Raw genomic sequence first — 14775 nt, 5'->3', positions numbered from 1 at the left:
ATACGCCGTAGGGTTACGGCGTAAGGTGCGCGTCGCCGCGTACCCTACGTCGTAGGCTCTGCGTTGGTGTAACGCGGAACCATAAATCAGCCTTAAGTGTGACCTTGTGGGAAATGTGTACCAAAGTACACATTTTCTAGAAAATGGCTGAGTTTATTGCCACTAGCCAATAATTATTGCCTTAGACACAGTTGCAATGGTTATTACATAAAATGACATGCATAAAGCTGCAGGGACACTTCTGTCTAAAATCATGTAAAAGCATTTTTAGCTGCAGCACTGTCTGATATGTCATGTTGAGCTATGCATCAGCTTTCCCAAGTATTTGTACCCCTGCTAGAATCATGTGGCAATGGTTTTAAAGATACAATCCAACCGTTTGTCTAGTCTGTGAAGTTTAAAATGGCTTCGGGGTTTTTTAATTCTTTATTTATTTCACCCCAAATGTCCAATAGTGTTCTGCAACCTCACTTGCATTCCTTCTTTGTTCGTCTCACTTAAACATCTGACCAGAGACTTTTTGCCCGGAGTAGTCATCTCATTTTCTGCCCCTCCTGTGCAAAAACCTGTTGCCTCATTGCAGCTGTTATAACATCCATGCTATTGAACAAGACTAAAGGTTAATGGAGCTTTGTTTTCCTGGTGATTCTGCTCAAGATGCTTGAAATAAAAGCCCACTGTTTCCCGCTTTTTTTGAATAGTTTTTCTGTAAACTGCACTATTGTTATGGAAGGTATAGGGAGGGGAAACTGAGAGGATGTTGATTAATATTTGACTGTTTGGGATCACCAGATCCAGCACTTGAGGGCTCGATCTGGGGGAAGATTTTGCTGATCTTTTGAAACTAATGCAACCACAGAGTTCAACAAACATGTTGTGAATCTTTCCACTTCTTTGATGTTACTCCACCAGAGCTGTGGTGAATATATCACTTCTCTGGATCAGAACAGGTCAAGATGCTTTGGGTGAAACTTAGCACAAGAGACCCTCGAGCAGTGTGGTATTCTGTGGTTCTAAAGGTCCGCCGCTCGCTCTGCAGAGCACCGCTTCAACCGCTTCAACCGCTTGCGACATGCTTGGATTAGGTCTGATTCAGCCCCATTCCCAAGCTGGGTCAAGAATCCCTATTGTCATGTGATCTTTGACATGCACCCAGCATGGTTTTGCCAGAGGGGAGCAGGACAAGGCCGGGGGAGGGGAACCCCCTACCTCCCACTGAGCCATTTAATGGCTGAATTAGATGCAGCATTAAAAATCACAGCTGGCTTGATGTTCTCTCGTTTCTGGTGTGGCGGCATGAGGGCCAGAGGGACAGGAAGTGCATTTAAAATAGTTTAAAAAATGACAAATAGACCACGCTTTCATGTGCTAAGCACAAATAAGAACCCCAAACATATTTATTTTAAAACTTTGTTCCAAAACAGAGGCAGCAGATAGATTTAATTGTAGGTTATATGGTTGCAAGAATTAGTTTGAAGCTTTTTGATGGGTATTTCTCCTGTTTGAAGTCTTCTGTTTGACTGGTCTTGCTGTTGCTACTCATTTAAATATATAACAAAACGCTCATTTGAAATGAGTCATTTGAAGAGTGAAGAAGCGCATCTTTTTCAGTGAAGTTTAGGGACTCTTGTGTGCCCTGATTTGAAATCAAGCAATCCTGCAGGAAAATAATCTGTCTCTGTGTGGTGTTTGTTAGCTCGTGGCCTCTGTTAAGGTCATTGTAAACTCCTAAGTGAAATAAATGGGGCGACTATGTGTTGACTCAGTGAACCTTGTGATGTCTAATCCCTGGATTTTCTAGTCAGTAAACCTGCTTATGCTTTGCCAACATCCTTTGGAAGTTCCATATAGCATTTGTTTTCGTGTATTATGCCAACCACCGCCAATTAGAAAGTTAATTAGACTTGCTGGTTTATGTCTGACGGTTGAGTTTGTTTGGGTTTGACTCAACAAGCATGCATTTGTGTGTGAGGCCGTTGGTGGGAATCACTTCAAATGTCTCGCCGGTGTCTGGCTGTCCTTGCTTTACGCTGGGACTTTTCTACATGTTCAATTACCTGACACAGACAAGTGACCACCCTGATCCCACGGAAATGTTTAATGAAAGTCAAAAAGCAGCTACTTGTGGAAAAAAGACAGATTTTGTTGGATGGTGTAGGGATATAAAGTTCATAAAAACTCACCTTCCTCCGGCGGGGGGAGATGAAGGTGGAAAGGCAGCATTTTCAAACTTCAATTTCTGATCTTTTAATCATCCCCCATCACCCTGAAGAGCAATTCAAGGGAGGAGGAGCTTGTTGCTTTCTTTGTTTCAAACATATGCCTTCTTCTTCTTCTTCTTTTTTTTTTAACCTTGTGTTAATAATACAACCATCAAAAACAGGTCACAAAAAAATAGTCTCAATATGTAACATATTTTCCTGGTCAGACTGTCAAGAAACTCTGCATTTCGTGTAGCGTGGTTTACTTGTAAGTGGCTTTTGTTGTGTAAGAACATTTTGACAGTCACATCCTGCTCTAAGTGCTTAATTCAACCCATGTGGGTCCTAGGAAAAAATCTGCGCAGTTGTATATTTATGTTTGCCAAACAGACTGAAAAACATGTCCCGGTATGAGGATGACCCCTGCACCACAGGAAACACAAGAGATTGTACATTGTATATTGTATATTGTTGCAAATATTGCTCTTTTTGGCTTTATTTTATGCTGTTTTAGATGATTTTATACTATACAGGTAAATATCTATTTATTATTTATATTTAAACTTAGTTTGTGATGCATTGGATTATATTTAATTTAAAGGTGTGTATTATTTTATAACAGTCAGTTTCTTAATTTATGATTAAGAGAAATTAGAAGCAAAACTGTGTGTCGCAGCAATGTCGGCTCTGATGTTGCCTTGGAGCATGACAGGCTGCTAGGTGAGGATTTTTCCTTCTCAAAAAGAAGGAGCCACGCCTACTTGGTCCATTACCTGCTGAATTCAGGGCCCTTTCCTTGCTGGGTGCATCTTCTTACGATTTAGCCTTCATATACCACAGCGTCAGATTCAAAATCAAACAGTGAAGTTGGGGATTAAAGTGTAGATGGAGGTTTCGCTGTAAAAATGTTTTCACCATTTAGGAATTATAGCCATTTAACCTCCATTTTCAGGGGCTCAATAGTATTGGGATAAAGTGACCTAATTGAAAACATAATAGCTTTTAATACTTGAATAAAAAAACCTTTTTGCAGTCAGTGACTGCCTCAAGTCTGGAGTCCATAGACGACCCTAAATGCAGAGTTTCCGCCCCGGAGAGTCTTTGGTAGTCGATTCACCGCAGCCCCCAGCTGCATATTTGTGAGCTTGTGAGCCTTTTCAGGTTTTTCTTCAGTAACTGAAGTGCATGCTCTCTTGGCTTGAGATCAGACCACTGATATTTAATACTGAAGAATATTCAATTCCTTTGGTTCAAAAAGTCTTGAGTTGCTTTTGCAGTATTTTTAGGGTAATTATGTCAGTGTCCATCTGAATTCTGAAGAGCTGTCCGATCAGTTTTATAGCATTTGGCTGAATGTGAGCAGATTTGAGCTTCATACACCTCTGAGTTCATCCTGCTGCTTCAGTCAGCAGTACTTTGATAAACACTAGTTAAACCATCCCATTGATGGCCATTCATGCTCACACCATAATACTGCCTCCACCATGTTTGATACATGATGCGATATACATTAGATCAAGAGCTGTTCGTCTCATTCTCCATACTTTACTCCACCCATCGTTATAATACAAGGTTATCTTAGTTTTCTTTTTCTAAAAGAATGTGACATATAGAACATGATGACACGCTTTTTTAGATGTGTATGTGTGTGTGTGTGTGTGTGTGTTTTTTTGACCAAGTCTAATCTGGGTTTCCTGTTCTTGCATGTTACCTGTGTGCAGCTTGTTGTAAACGCTCCACATCCACGATGGCACCTCTTCATCAGACCACACCTGGCTAATTTACTTCTTTGAAATCTTTTGAACTTATACAAATGGGTAGACTTGGCCTGAAATAGCTGTAATTCCTTAATGGCAAATATTTTTGTCAACACTAATTTCATGTGCATTTCGCTATAAACACAAAATTATGAAGACTATCATCCAGAGACTTCTCCACTTCAGCGTATATAAAGATGAACATATACATCTTGTAAATGTTATATTGATAATGCTTGTTTTACCTGCGATGTCGAGTGTAAAGAGATGGACTCAAAAGGCTTTCCTCGGTATTTGTTCTGGATTTGCAATTATTTAGGATCTTGCTTTTCAAGGCAGGGCATCCTTTAAAATGCTGCTGACATCTGTTATTTGTATTTTTATGTGCGTCCAGCACTCAGTGTTTCAGGTGCACTCAGCTGTTCTCTCATGCTGTCCCTCGTGTCAAAATATTGGGTTAACGGCACCAAAATACAGAGGAACACGATAATTACTGCTTATGTTGCAGGAGGAGAGGATTTGTAGGACCGCTTGCTCTGTACACCCAACCATCTCCAGAACTAATGGTACACTGAGTGGGCTCTTACCTCTCAGCCCCTCTTTCCTGTTTGAGGTGAAACCCTCACTTATTTGCTTGTCTTTCCCAGGTAATGGAAGTAACAAGTCAGAGTAAGGTGTGGGGGTCTGAAAATTACAGGACTCTTCTGTATAAGCAAGTTTTGTATTATAGATCCAAACATAGAATATCCCCTGAAATTCCACTGTTGCAGGTCTATGCCCTCTGGTGTGTGATACCTTTTTTTCTTGTTTCAACTAGGAGAATTTGAAAAGTGGAGCATTTTATCTGTTCTGCACTTGGCCGTGCAAATACCATTCATTTAAATGGTGCTAAAAGGGGTGGGTCTTTGTGTAATGACTATGGCTAGCCTTGTAAAAGGCACTGCACCAAATTCTTGGGGGATGGGGGGGTTGTGGCAGTATTATAGATTTGTTATGATGGCACAAATAATATATTATTTGTCATCACATAAAATTGATTATTTTTGATGGTGGGCAAACAACTTTTCCAATTAAGATAAATACTCTTAAACAAAATATGACAAACTAAACTACAGAGAAGACCACCGACCGCTCGTCCTGCCAGACTCCATAGTGCTGCAAAAGCCTGTTAGTTGTAGCTTTTAGCCTGGATGTTTTCAGTTTAAACCATTTAGAATCAATAGTATGTCATGTACAATGTTACTGAGTGTTTACTGCTGTAATTTACATGGTGACCGCAGCAGTGTTACTGGATGGGTGTTTTATGCTTGTGCGTGGGATTATTGATCTATGTGTGCCATAGCTGCGGACCCCATGGCATAACGCTGTAGCTTGATGTGTACCCCCTTCAAGAAATATAATTATGGTCAACCTGAAACTTGAAAATGTGATTTGTCCACAGTAATTCTGCTTGCTACCTCTTTATTGCCATTTTCAAATAGACTGGACACATATGATGCAGTCATGTCAGTGAAAGTTGGAAGGGTTTTGGAAATGTTTAATCTTGTGTGAATGAAGAATGATATTCAGTTTTACAACATCTGAAATGACATCCGATGACAGTTTCATTTTACAAACTTTCTTTTGCAACAGTACAAAAAGTGCACTTAACAGTATTTTATATGCAAGGTCTGTAAAAAAAATACTTTTAATAATAATGTTCTAGAAAAATAATAAAGCAAAAATCATCTGGTGCTAATCTGGTACAAAGCGTTTGAAAAAATACCTCAACTATCTTTTTCAAGGAACCTTTGCACTTAAGCAGATACAGAAAATTCCAGGGAGGGTGTTTGTATGTGTTTGGTTATTATTATGGTTCTTTGAAACAAATGCACAATCGGTGAAAATTGAAATAGGTAGATCTGACTTTGAAAGAAATTGGAAAATTGAAATATCTCCAGTCTTTCATTTTGTTAATTGACAGACTTCCCTATGCTATTTTTTATATTTTTTTATTTGTGTCTGACATTTCTTCCAAAAATTTTAATGTTTTTTTTTTTTTTCCAAATATATTTTTTGTGCCATGGGATGGAGAGCAGCTTCTGGGCTGCATCAAAAATGCAGTGTGCAGCATTTGGTGGTATCACAGGACCCCGCAGGCGTTAGAACAGTGCTTCCAAATAAATATTTCTTTTTTGGGACATAAATTCTAAAAAGCAGAAGGATGTGATCATAAGAAACTTCTGGAACCACCAGGCTGAAACCCATTTAAACTTTTTAGAAATCATCATATTACAAGCAAGGCACACTTTTGCTCTGGGTGGTCATTCTGTCAGCGCTGGATGAAAACTGGTTTCCATGGCCACCAGGTGCAGATTTCTCCACCACAAAGCCGCATTTGGTGGTAGGAAGGGAAACCGGATCTATGTACCTGGCACTTTGTCCCAGTGTGCAGCTTTAGCTGGTGTTCGCCAGTACTCACTGACAGCCTGCTGAACACAGAGAGACATGAAACTAGAGACCTTCACCCACCCCCACCCCACATTTTCATTCTCTTGTCCTAAGAAATATATACCATCAGCTTTTCATTCTTGGTAATTCAAACCATCTTTGTGTACTGAGTTTGATCTTTATGCATTTCTTCACTAAATGAATTTGAGAAAAAAAGTATTTAAACATACAGAACACTGTTAACCCAACCACCATCTACCACCCAATGTGTTTTTATATCATTTTTTTTAATGAATGAAAGGACCATTCAGGATTTCATGAGGCCCCTCTTGGGAATGCCATTGTGCGTTTTGAGCCTCACTTTGCTCTTATATCCCTCTTTTTGCTCTCCACATCTGCTTATCTTCTGATTGACTCTCATGATGTGCAGACCGCTTTTCAGGGCATTCTTGAATTCCACTCATTCACCCGTCCTTCAAGAGCTGCCATGTCTGTAGGAACTTCTCACAAATGTCACACCATGGGGGTGTGAGTTGAGGAGAATCCTATGGGACAGGGAGATTACCATCAAGGCCAGGGTTCCTGTGACAAAAGAGGGATTTAGTAAATTCTGCACCTCCTATCCTTTACTTTCATACAGGATTGCCGGAAGAAGGATATTGGGGGAAACTTGGAATTCAGTGACATTACCTGTCCTCAATGTACATGTTAGAGGATGAAAAGGGGAATTTTTCGGGTCCATTTGGTGTTGGATTGTAGGATAAGAAGCCTTCAAGAACGTATATGGAAAATTGCTATCATTTCTTGAGTCTGCCACATTTTATCCCTGTAAATGTGTCTGTTTTTGTTGAAAGCCTCAAGAACCTCATGAATTAGCAACAGTCTTAGAAAAGATATATTTATCTACTTTTCACACATATGGCGGTTTGCTAGGATGCAATGGTATTTTCGTGCAACTGAATTTTACAACAAGGTGCACCAGTTTGTGTCAGGCTGGTGTAGTTGAGGACCCAGATGCAGGAGAGCGGGAGGCAGGAGTTAAAAAAAAACAGGGTTTTATTTAACAAAAAAAGGGCAAGAACCAAAAACGCTGCAGAGCAGGATTATCAAAACACTACAGCAAAAACCGAAGGACACATGGAGGAAGGAAACAGTACGGACTGACAGGGAGCAGGGGAAGACGAGACCAGATATACACAGGGGATGACGAGACACAGGTGTGAACAATCAGGGCAGATGGAAAACAGGCGGGGCAGAACAGAAACACAAACTGGGGGAAATGTCAAACACTGACATAACCCCCCCCCTCAAGGGACATATCCCAGATGTCCCCATGGACAGACCACCCAGGGCTGGTTCCGAGGGCCGTCCTCGGGACCGGGCAGACCGGCGAGACAGTTATGGGGGGTCGTCCACGAGACCAAGGCTTGGGCCTTGGCGTGGGGCTTGGACGCGGTGGGGAACTCTGACTCGGCGGCGGGGAACCTTGACTCGGCGGGGAACCCAGGATACGAGGAGCCGGCTGAGGGGGAACCCGGGTCCGTGGCGCTGGCTGCGGGGGAACCTGGGTCCGTGGCGCTGGCTGCGGGGGAACCCGGGTCAGTGGCGCTGGCTGCGGTGGGTCCGGGACCATCACCGGAGCAGGGGCTGATGCGTCCGGGACCACCGCCGATGATGCGCCCAAGACCACCGCCAGAACAGCAGCTAGCTGGGGCTGGCGCCGACGCCGTCGTCATCGTCGTTCCTGAGCCTGAATGATCCTGGGCCCACCCCGAGCCAGGCGTGTTCCCCAGAAGGGAGATTCCTCCTCCTCTGGGTGCCACCAACCGAGGAATCGAGAGTTCTGCCTCCCGGTACACGTATTCCCAGAAGGCAAAACCTTCTCCCGCTGGGTCCATACTGGTCAGTCCGTTCTGTCAGGCTGGTGTAGTTGAGGACCCAGATGCAGGAGAGCGGGAGGCAGGAGTTCCAAAAAACAGGGTTTTATTTAACAAAAAAAGGGCAAGAACCAAAAACGCTGCAGAGCAGGATTATCAAAACACTAGAGCAAAAACCAAAGGACACATGGAGGAAGGAAACAGTACGGACTGACAGGGAGCAGGGGAAGACGAGACCAGATATACACAGGGGATGACGAGACACAGGTGTGAACTATCAGGGCAGATGGAAAACAGGCGGGGCAGAACAGAAACACAAACTGGGGGAAAAGTCAAACAATGACAAGTTTGACCCTGAAGAAGGCTTGCGCCGAAACGCGTGGGTCTCTGCTCCCATGTTTTTATACTAATAGCCATGTTCTAATAAAGGCTTTTTATATTTTTCCACAAGAAGAGTGCCTTGGACTCCCTTTTTTTTTGAAATGACAAGTTTGACTTGGAAATAATAAGGAGAATTTAGTGCATATGTGCTTTCTGTATATGTCGTTGATTCAGTTTATTTATTAGGTACCAAGTCATTTCAAGACAGTTTAGAGAGAAAGTAAACATGTTACAAGTCAAATTAATTACAATTAAGTAAATTATAATTTTAATCCGGTTATATTCTATTGAGAAAGAAAGGCAGGTTAATGTGTAACAAGGGGATCAATGGTCATTGAGCTACTGTAGCAGTGGAAACCTCTGCAGGGGCAACAGTCTCAAAAAAGTAATGGTGGAAGAAAAGGAAACAAGAGGAAATCTCAGACAGAGTTGTAAAAGAGACTTAACATCCACGCATGCAGACCCATTGCGAAATATATCTTGCTGAAGTTTTTTTGTGGTGCTTTAATTATCTGAAAAAGTAAAGTTCCAGTGAACATCTTCCTGCAAAAAAAATATTCATGCAGGTCATTGGAAGTCACATAAATCTCATTTTCGCTGGACAAAAGCCACAATCCTGAAATTGCGACATGCTACCGCTGTGGGGGGTGGTGGTGTTTCCATTGAATAGTACTTTGTGAATGAACATAGTTCTCATGAAATGTTATCCCTCGAGCCTTCTTTTTATGTGTGTACCTCACCTAGGATCTTGTCCTGTCAGACTTCTTCCTGCAAGGAGATCTTGGCTTTGAAGAAAATGGACGGAAACATCTTTAGTTTTGGACAAATTATTAACAACTGCTGATGTTTAGTCACTTTTTTTCATCCAGTTTCACTTTCTTGAGTGTCTTAGTTGCCTCTGCCATAATGTCTGCTGCTCTTTCAGCTAGCTTCTTCATCTTTGTGACACAGTGCTTGAAAGCAGTATGTAGTTGTCACAAGAGATGACCATATTGGGAGTCCAAAGTTACTTTAGATGCTCTTTACCAATAGGGACCACTAGAGCTGGACAATGCTCCCTAAAAGTAATAAGATATTCCTACAAAGGAAATTAAAACTCATAGTTTAAAATAGGGCTGAAACGATTCCTCGAATAATTCGAGTAATTCGATTACAAAAAATGATCGAGGAATTTTCTCTGCCTCGAGGAATCGTTTAATTTATTTATTTATTTATTTATTTATTTTTTCGTTTAATTTCACCAGTTCAAATCCTCGTATTACGCCCGGACCACATTTAATGCGACACCACACGCTGACGCTGTGCCATACATCCACGCGCTGCGCACGTTAAAGGGGGGAGAAAGGCGGCGGGTATGTTTGGTTTTAGTAACATCATGCTCAGGCAGTCTGCAATGGCCCAGACGGGAGACTAATGTAGTTCAGTGCTTAACTTTTATTTTTAATCCACGCTATATTCTTCTGGTCCGTTCTCTATGTTCCCCCTCTAAAGCCAAAATTATTGTTCCGCGTTAAATCGACGCAGAGCCTACGGTGCTCTCCGGCGAGGGCGGAGAGCGCCGGTCCGGCTGGCGGTGCTTCGCTGCCGTGCAGGCTCTGTTGCCACGGCTACGCCGTAGGGTACGGCGTAGGGTACGCAGCGACGCGCACCATTCTGCGTTGTTGTAACGCGGAACCATAAATCAGCCTTTACCCGGTATATAAACCTCTGTTCCCGCTACAGTTCTCACTAAAAGAAAAGGCAGAAAATGTCAGAAAAATAAAAACGTAATAAAGCTAACTGGGTAGTTTTCATTTAATTTTATCTCTGTAGTCATTCATGGATAAAACAAGCAGCACTGGTGCCTAATGTGCTCCAATACAGCAGGTCTCATAATTTTATTTTGAACACTGCCAAAACTCTAACTTAAAACTTAACTACAACTTAAAATTTGCTTGACACAAATGAAAGTTCAATTGAAACACGTGGAAAAACACCTAACATTTTAAGTTATGTCTGATATCAGGTGTAATGGCATTTTCAGGTTAGAAATAAGAACATTTCTTGGTTAGATCCTTAGTTTTTTGAGGCAGTGAATTTGGTCAACTGGTGTAAATTCAGGGTTTTTAAATGCACAGCCATGAACCTACTGGATTATATAATTTAGTCTTGATGTCAATTAACATCTAACATCTTATGTATATTTATAATTGCTCTTTAACTAAAGAAATATTTATATAATATGTTTTATCCGATTACTCGATTAATCGATGGAATTTTCAGTAGAATACTCGATTACTAGAATATTCGATAGCTGCAGCCCTAGTTTAAAACTACTGCCTTATAGTAAATCAATCAATATGAAACAAATATCAAAAGTTTTGATATAAAGTTCATTTAAGCAGCATTTATGAGTTTTGCGGGTGTTCCTTAAATTTCCAGTTAGGAGCACCGATGCTCAGTCTGGTGTCTGGGATGGAAGAGTTCGGCTTTTGTTTGATTATGTGCTGAATCAGTTGCTCATAACTTGGAAGCTGCTAATTGTTGTGTAATTCACAAGCTTACAGACAATACAGGGCGTCCTCTGTTCACTCAGTGGTTGTTGTGGAGCAGGTGGCAAACTGCCATCCATTGAGAGGCTAAGAGAGGAGGAAGATAGGCCATCCATGGGGATGTTAAATATTTAGAGGCCCAGTGAAAGATTTGCAGGGCTATTTGTCTGTTGAGCCAGTGGCATCATTGCCCAATGACTGCCTAAAACATCCCATGAAAGTTAGTGCTGTGTTTGGCAGTACCCTTCCTTTTCACAATAGGTGTTTAAACCCTGTTTATATGGGCATGGTAACAGTCCTTCCAGGGTAATGTCTTTGTAATCTGAAGTTTCCTCTTTAAAAAGTTTCCAGCCAAGTAAAAAAGAGAATAGAAGGTAAGAATACAAGCAGACTAAAGGTAAACTGTAATATCTATTCAGGTGCTTGATACCACAGTGTACCAAGGACCTAGAATGTAATTTTGATTATTAGGGGGAGGGGTAATGTATTAACTATTTATGTAATCAAGCAGCAACATCTCTACTTGGTTCAGGATCTATATAACTCTTGGTGAGAGGTTCCTTCTGCTTTCCCTCCCTGAGGCATGAGGGGCGGTGTAGATGAACTCATCGTCTTTCCATGTATCAGTCGTCTTGTGTTTGCAATGACAGATCATTGGCTAGAGTGGGTAGGGCTTTGCAGATTACTGACAAAGGCCTTTGTTCAGTTATGCGCCTGCCCCTCTCCAAGGTGTTGTGCTGTGCTTTTTCTCTAACATAAAAGAAAGAAATGATGTCTGTCAAAGTGAGAAATATAAAACACTGTGAGACTTTAGGTCCATAAAACTGCAGTGCACTGAGTAGCAACAGCATTGGGGTCAACCCGTTCCTTTGTTTGGGAATCTTTAACTTGAAAAACAAATTTTTGGGGGGTTTTCTTGCTAGTGTCCCTCTGATCAAAAGGATAGATGGACACCCGCTGCAAAATATGGGTTTTAAAGCATTTAATTAGTATTTTCCACATTCTGTATGTTTATTCAGTCAAAGACTGAAAATGTTGAGGGTACTTAACAACTTGAATTTGGATCCCCATTGATTGGACCACAACATTTGGGTGTACATGCTAGGTTTTGCTAAGAATTGCATACTTTCAGAAATGATAGCAACCAATTTTTGCATTTATTACTACACATTCGTCAACCACAGCATCTCATGTGAAGGCTTTAAAACCAGAAGCAACTTCTTGTGGATAAAACAGATATTAATATAACTTTTTTTAAACCTTAGGCTCTGAATCTCACTATCAGTCCTACTGTGTTGGACTTAACTCCTGTCTGTGGTCTCTTTTTGCTTTCATTGTATGAATAAATAGAGGAGAGCCGGAGTCCATAGCTTGGTGAAACAATTAACAGTCAAAAGCATCTTAATTCGTATCATACTTGCATAATACAATATACAATGTATGACAAAAGCTTTTAACTTTTTAAACTTATTTTAAAGGACATCACCTGTCAGTTTTCTTAGTTTGCTTGTGTTCGGCCCATCGCTCAGTACATACTACTATCATGGTTACTGCCATTGAAAACATTCCCACGGTATGACGCAGCCACTACCATGTTTATATTGGAGAATGGCGTTCTTGGTGTGATGAGAGGTGTACTCTTTGATGGTCGTAAAGTTCAATTGTAATCTCATATGTGCAGAGTAGCTTCTTCAATGTGTCATTCATATTGCTTTTGGGAAACTCATAATGGGCTTTCTTATTTATTAATTTTACCGTGAATAGCAGCCACTGTGTGGCGTGTACAGCTTGTAGTGGTTAGATTAGATTAGATTAGATTAGATTGTCCTTTATTCATCCCTCAGTGGGGAAATTCGCTTTGGGCAGCAGCAGTACACACAACACACACATGCAGCGAAAGAAGGATAAAAAAGTGAAAATTATGTAATTACAAAATATAAACAGTATAGTAAACAGTATACATTGGAATGAAAATAAAAGTAGTGCAGTATCTTTCTACTGTGAGCAGACCTGGTTGTGTGGTCTGATGGCAGCGGGGAGGAAGGACCTGCGACGCCTCTCAGTGACGCATCGTGACGAAGCCGGGCGCTGACGGAGCTCTCCATGGCTCTGACAGTCTCATGAAGGGGGTGGGAACAGATACTTCAGTCGCTGCTGTAGTGCACACTAGCACCTTCAGTGTTATCTTTGGTCTCTTTGTTCCTTTTCCGATTAAGTCCCTCCTTTCGCATTGTAGGGTCTTTCTTTGGGTGGTGGTCCCTCTTGCTTTGTGGCGTTGTAGACCCCAGGGGTCAAAAGATGAATGCAAACTCGGATCATGTGACACTAAGACTGCATATTTAGGACTTTATTTAACAGATTATGATTTCTGCAGGTAATTGGCAGCATCAGAACTTACTTAAGGCCATCATAACAAAGGAAGTGAATACATATGCACTCAAAATATTCCACTTGCAGTCAACTCAGCTTTCATGCAGACTTCATGTCATTTGTGAAAATAAGTGCTTACATTTCATATATATATCTCTATCTCTAATTTGAGGTCAAAGTAATCTTGACTATGCAATGGGTTCAATTGGTTCATTTGTTTTAAATCAGGTTGGCAGACTAGCTCACCAAATCCTCATCACATGGGTTATAAGATGCCTTTGCCTTGCTTAAGCTGAAACAGAGAAAATCCATGAGCTGTGAGCTTTTTGTGGTGAAGTGGCCTGTGGAGGAACAATGAATGTTGGCAGTCTGGACTCCAGTCTGGCCTGTATTAATTGAGGGCCCTGATATTGTCTTGTAGATGAAAGCCTTCTTTGTCCTACTTACTTCATCTACTGTATCACCCGGGCCTCCGACATACCCATAGGCATAACGCCGTTCTTTTCCTTTCATTGTCCACTTTCAGTACAAGAGATTAAAGTGTCAGTTGAAGGTTAAGTGTAAACTAGCTTGTATTATTGACTGAAGAGTGTTGTGAGTGTGTAGTGACTCGTAAGGTAAAGGTTTATTCCCCCGTCAGCATCCCTCCAAGTGGAGGGCAAGTGTCCTCCCAGAAACTGGCAGGCAACATCTAAAAACCAAAAGTCAAAGTTAATGGTAATGGTGTAATTATGTATGATTGGTGCTCAGAAAGTAAGGAACAGGAATCCACATTGAGGAATAGGTGATGAAGGTGCTTTGAGAGGCTGGTCCAGCAGCACATCATGGCCTGCCTCGCAGCAGCTTTCCATCCCCACCAGTTTGCCTACCTGAATCAACCTGGTAACTATGTCAGACTCCTTATCATAGATTACAGTTTGACCCTAAATACAATCACATCACATCACAGCACATCCTGATACAGAAAGTGCTAGACCCGAACCTCCCACCTTCAACATGTGCCTGGATCAAAGACTTTCTCTTCAACAGATCACGGTTCACAATGCTTGGCCACCGCTTCTACTCCTACTTCTACTACTATTATCACTCAGCCCACGCTCACCACAGGGTTGTGTACTGAGTTCACTCCTGTATGCACTGTACTCCTATGACAATTTCTTCCTAATTAGATTCTTGGAACTCTGACATGAAAGTCAACACGTGTGTGAGGCCAAGCAATAGGGCTGAA

The 14775-nt window shown here is 41.5% G+C and overlaps 1 protein-coding gene across 1 annotated transcript in view; it reads left to right on the top strand.

Moving 5' to 3' along the window:
• The window catches only part of col18a1a (collagen type XVIII alpha 1 chain a), a 98084-nt gene that overhangs the window by 450 nt on the left and 82859 nt on the right, over positions 1 to 14775 (top strand). The gene's annotated exons all lie outside the window — the stretch shown is intronic.

The sequence above is a fragment of the Cololabis saira genome, chromosome 6 (assembly GCF_033807715.1).
Source record: "Cololabis saira isolate AMF1-May2022 chromosome 6, fColSai1.1, whole genome shotgun sequence".
NCBI classification, from domain to species: domain Eukaryota; kingdom Metazoa; phylum Chordata; class Actinopteri; order Beloniformes; family Belonidae; genus Cololabis; species Cololabis saira.
Note: the sequence above shows the minus strand (reverse complement) of the source record. Positions and strands in the feature narration are given on the sequence as shown.